The following is a 5,566-nucleotide window of genomic DNA, read 5'->3' as shown; positions in this document are numbered from 1 at the left end:
TATATATATATATATATATATATATATATTCAGGGCTTGATGTTAACCATTGCCCGACCGCCAGGGGCAAGTAGTTTTTGTTGTTGGGAGAGTACATTTCATTGCATTTGCCCGCCGGGCAAGTGCAATGATTGCAGAAAAAAATTATTTATCACTCTAAATTACTTTTAAATTACCGACATTTCCTTAAAAAAGGACCCCCATGTGTTGCCGGTGCCATTTTTGTTGTTTTGTACACATTCTCGCGTGATTTGAAAAAGCCATTATTTTCTGCCAGATGGCGTGTTTTTTGTCCGGGAATTGGCGCGAATCAGACACATTTTTTTCGACTTGGCAGGCTAAAAAACAGCAAGGCAGAAAAATGTAAGTAGAGTAACACACCCACCACCTATTTTACCCTTTACAAAAATGAATATTAGGAACTATATTTATCAAACATTATACTGGGCAAGTAAAAATTGTTTCTGGGCAGATGAAATGTGAAAGTTGGGCAAGTGGTAAAAATCCTTAATGTCAACCCCTGATCCAACCTCTGATCCCATAACCCCCTGGCATGGCTATATATATATATATATATATATATAGCCATGCCAGGGGGTTATGGGATCAGAGATTGCGTGAATGACTGAAGCCTAAATTTGACTTTTGAAAATCCAATACCGAAAAAACGACCAGAAGGAGGCAAAAGTGCATCTATATCATCTATATCTACCACTTGCATGAACCACATTTCTTTTGCGATCCATTGTTGCTGCTAAGCGTTGTCCTAAACAGGTTATAAATGAACCTACACTCAACAGGTGAACTGTTACAAAGGTAGGTGAAATTCAGTCTGGCATTTAGAGAACATTAAAAGGTTTAATAATTGACATAATTCAACAATTTCAACATTTTAATAACTTTAAACTTTGTTAAATACAGAGATGTTAATAAAAAAAACAGCTGCTAAATGGCTCGCCATCTCACCTCCAGCCATGCCTAGCGCCATTTATTTTTGAGACCTTTATCTACAGCCGTGATGGAGTTCATGAACTGCATTGTTCCCACTCCATGTAAATCGGTTCCCTCTATCGTCCTTCATTTCATTTATTTATTTTTTGACTTTTAACACATCTCTATGTTGAATGGAGCCGTAAACAGAGCAAGGTAACTTTCCCTTCAGCACTGAACCTCAATCTATCTGGCGACTTGAGCAAGAAACGAGAGGAGGAGGAACATGCTTTCCTAAGACCCGCCCCCTTCTTCTTCTGATTGGCTAATACTGTTACTTTCAGAGTGCTCCTTTGCTACCATTGGCTGACAAATGCAGGGGTGATTTCAATTGTCTTTTTTTAATCTATTTACCGCCAATTTATCAATCCCTGCCTCTATCAGTCAATCTCTACGGAGATCCACCATCTGAAGGTTGGAATAATCCCAAAAAGCTCAACTTTATCTGAATCTATTCCCATTTTGTCCATACTGGTTGGAACCAGCCTAACTGTGATGGGCTTCGTGGAGCAGACAGTCTTAGACACACAGAGGAGGAGCGCTGACCTTTCCTCTCAAAGACAGATGGATATCAGGAGTCAGGAAGTGACTCTGACCTTTCACACATACAGTGCTAAAGAGCATACTGTACCCCCCCACCCCATGGGGGGAAGCATTAATCTAGGTTGGACCCTGTAGGACATTTGGACCCAATGTGAGAACAGCAGTAGAGGTCAGCTGAACTCTAAATCATGATCACTGATCAATATCTTCACAGTATTTAGTAAAATAGAAAGTTTGCACAATGATATTTCCCATATTCCTGCTAAGGTTTGATGCTGTTTATGAAAATCGAAATCAATTTTAAACTCAAAATTTAACACGCTTTTCAACAGAAAAACCTGCTGGTTGAATAAGTGAGAAAATCAAAGCAATTAAACAAATAAAGCAAATGTTCCGCACTTCCAGAATATTTAAAGTAGTTTGAGGTATTTTTCAGTTTATGTGGATATAAAATGACTCTGGATGGATCTCCTGGGTGTGGGAAGGCCCCGGGGGGGGGGGGGGGGGGGGAGATTGGGTGGGGGTGAGATTCACCCTGAGTAACTAAAGGATCTGGATGTTATGGGGCTGCATTGGCGAATGCGACTCTGCAACATTGCGTGGACATCAGGCCTTGTTATCCTCCCCCAGCAGTTTATCGCAGATATTTTTGATTGATGCCCAAAATTGCGCTATGTTATTCCACGCCACAACGCCAGAGGGCCATCAGGAACTAGCTGTGGGTCTAGATACGGCCGAGGCGGCGAGGAAGTGGGGGGAAGTTTGTGCGACAACGGAGGGACATGAGGGCCAAAAAGAGCGGGGATCCAGGTGGGAAAAGGGTCCCAGCGTTCTCGCACACCTCGCTCTTCTAGCTGCTCCATCTTCACCAGTCGTTTTCCACAATGGCGGCCAGACAAACAAAACAAGCCGCTAAGGTACGATAAGGTCAGGAGGTGCAGCAGAGTGTCTGCAGAAGGGGCGGGGCATATCTGCGTTAACTGAAACATACACGTCGACAACCTTTTTCTGGCTTCTGAGCATAAACCAGCCTATTGGGGGGCAGCGCTTCTGGATTGGTAGACTAGGGGGGTGGGCCCCCCCATTTAGAAAGGGGGATCAAAGGATGTGTTCCAACCACCAATGAATCATAGCCTAGTAAACTAGCCCCACCCGCCAGCGGCCAAAATCATTTTTAGCCTCGATCAATGCCCCTGGCCCTAGAACTGGCGAGCCAATCACAACGCAGAGATGTGTTTCTTTTTTTTTGGATGCAAAGTGGGCGGAGTTTTGAGGGCTTGACGACAACGCTGCGCAACGTTGGAGGAAGCTCAACGATGAAGATGAATCGTGTGCTGTATCGGTCTGTGGTGGTTCAGAGAGAGCTGATCCAAAAAGCAAAGCTCTGGATTTACCGGTGGGTCTACGTTCCTACCCTCATCTATGGTCAGGAGCTTACAGTGGTAAAAGCCGAGGAAGGCTAGACCTGTTTGAATTCACAACCAAACTCTTCCACTGTCCTTATTTTCACGCACTTCAAACGATCCAGTCCAGATAGACCTTGGAGGACGCAGCCTCTACAATCGAACACACCCCTAGGGTCATTTCCAAACTGGTTTTTTTTATAAGAGGAGCAACATTTCAGAGGGCTGCCAATCTTTCCAAAACTCCACAGTTAATTCAGGCATGTTGGGAGAATGCAGTGGTCAGGTGAACAACAAACAAAAACATTAAAAAACAGCCTTCCCCTATTAAAGGAGCTAAGTTAGCAGGTCAGAGGTCAATCTGAAAACACAAAACAAGCATCACTCAACAATGACCCCAAAAACAGCAGTGATTCTATAAGAAATGGAAAAGAATCAACGGCCTAGTCAAAGTCCAGCCTCCCGCTGATTAAAATGCTGTGTTTGGACCTTCAGGGACTCCAACTGGGAGAACATGGTTACATACCAGGTTAAATTTATGGCATTCTTTACTGGTTTTCAACCAGTAACATCTGAATGCAGGAAATTTAATAAACTGAAACCATATTTGCGTTTAGGTCATAGTGGTTTGATTTTTAATGAACGTTCTGTTTCTAGTGGATCCAGTTTGACAGGGAGGTGACGTCAGAGCCTGCTATCATGGTAACTAGCTGTATATTTAAATGTTTTTGCTCTAAATAGCTGATTGTGGCTGAGCTTTCATCTAATTCAGGTCATTTTGAAGGAGATGCAGCTCTATCAGGTGTCTGCAGCAGACCAGCTCACAGATGAACCCAAAATAAAGACTTTATGGATCAAATTAAGACACATAAACCCCGAACCGCCGACAGTTAGAGAGCTGTAATAAAGTATTTAACCCTCATTATATCGCTGAGTCATGATAGCTGAATGGTTGCTTGTTAGAAGGCACATTTTAGAGGTTAAAGTAAGCAAGGCTAACTCACCTTCTGCCACTCTCATGTGTTGGGCTTCTGTTTAGTCGCCGGATGTACGCCTGTATGGAATAACGGGAATAAATAATCTATTTACCCACTTTGATCAATTTTATACAGATACAATCTAAATTATTCATAAACTTATTTACAAAAGGTTGGTTATAAATGAAATGATAATTAAATTTTGCTTAAAATATAAGCTGAAGCGCGTGTTTCTGTTCAGGCGGTGTTTAGTCGTCTATAAATCAGGGTCCTGCGTCTCAAACAGAGCTGCGGAGGGAGAATGGTGGGTAGTATCATGGCTGCCTCCACTCGGTCTCAGGTGATTTCTCTGTACAGGATGATGCTGAAAGAAAGCAGCAAGTTTCCTTCCTACAACTACAGGTAAGAGCGGAGCTGTTGGCGGGCTGAGGGGTCCTAAAGGCCGCCATTAAGCGGCTGTCAGCGGGCGCACTTGCAGATAGCCGCTGTGTTTACTTCAGGTGTCATGTGCTGCTCCAGGCTTATGAAACAGTGGATGTTCGCTGCTGGAGGAGAACTCAAGGTTCCGACTGTTTAATGGCTCTAAAATCAACTGGTTCATCTTTTAACTCCAGTAATAAAGTCACGTGAACGCGCTTTAAAACACATTCAAGTGAAGACAGAGATAAATGAAACCTGCCTTTAAAGCAGGTGATGTTTTCCTCTATCAGCTGCTGAGTTCACGTGTTTCTGACTTTATTTCAGCAGGAGGAGAAAGTCTTCACATAGATTGGCATTATTAGATCTTTAATTTATTAATATTCTAAAATGACAAACTGTGTGTTTTGGTGTTTCTGTTACAGGAGGTCTATGGAGGCCCAGGAGAGCCAGTGAAAAATAAATGTAACAATAATTCATACAGTTAGAAATCTAGTTTTAAAGTGTTTCTAGGTGGAGTCTGTCAAAGCAGGACAGAAAGATAAGTGAAAGGGAAAAAATTTATGCTGACACATTCAAATCTAATTATTAGAGGGGAATTTGGAATTTTATTTATTTCGTTATTCAAAACTGCGCTTAATTTTCAAATCCTATTTCTTTTCTTTTAAATCCTGTTTTTTTTATTTTAATGATTTAAGAAATTATTAAAAAATTACTAGAACAAGGAATAAAAAAATATTAATAAAAAGCAAAACCTATTTCAAAATACATTTTTTAAAAATGTATTTTATAAATGGTATACTTTTCTTTATGGAACATTTTAAAAGGTAATACATTTTCCCACTTTAATTATAATGTTTTTGAAACGCTAAATGGAAAAAGCAAAGTAAAAAGAAAAGGAATCACTTTTTAAATATTTGGCTAGGAGTTATTTATGAATTGTCTTTTTTTGGGTTGTTTTTTTTTTTTTGCAATTTATGAATAGGTTTTGGGAATGCATTACTCAAATGGTTGTATTTGATAATAGACTAATAAATAGAATTTACAAATTCCTCTTTAATAATTTAGTTTAGAAAATCACAGATTGAAATTCAGATTGAATTTCTAGCTGAATCAATTAAATTTAAAACTTAAGTGTTTTTTTTTTTCAGTGGCTCTTCCTGTCCTCCATACCATCTTCTTCTGTAAAGGCCACAAAAAGGAGAATCTGATTTTGTGTCCGAACTAACAGAAAAT

The sequence above is a fragment of the Cyprinodon variegatus genome, unplaced genomic scaffold (genome assembly GCF_000732505.1).
Source record: "Cyprinodon variegatus isolate N-32 unplaced genomic scaffold, C_variegatus-1.0 Scaffold942, whole genome shotgun sequence".
NCBI classification, from domain to species: domain Eukaryota; kingdom Metazoa; phylum Chordata; class Actinopteri; order Cyprinodontiformes; family Cyprinodontidae; genus Cyprinodon; species Cyprinodon variegatus.
The sequence above is the reverse complement of the archived record's forward strand: the minus strand, read 5'-3'. Positions refer to the sequence as shown.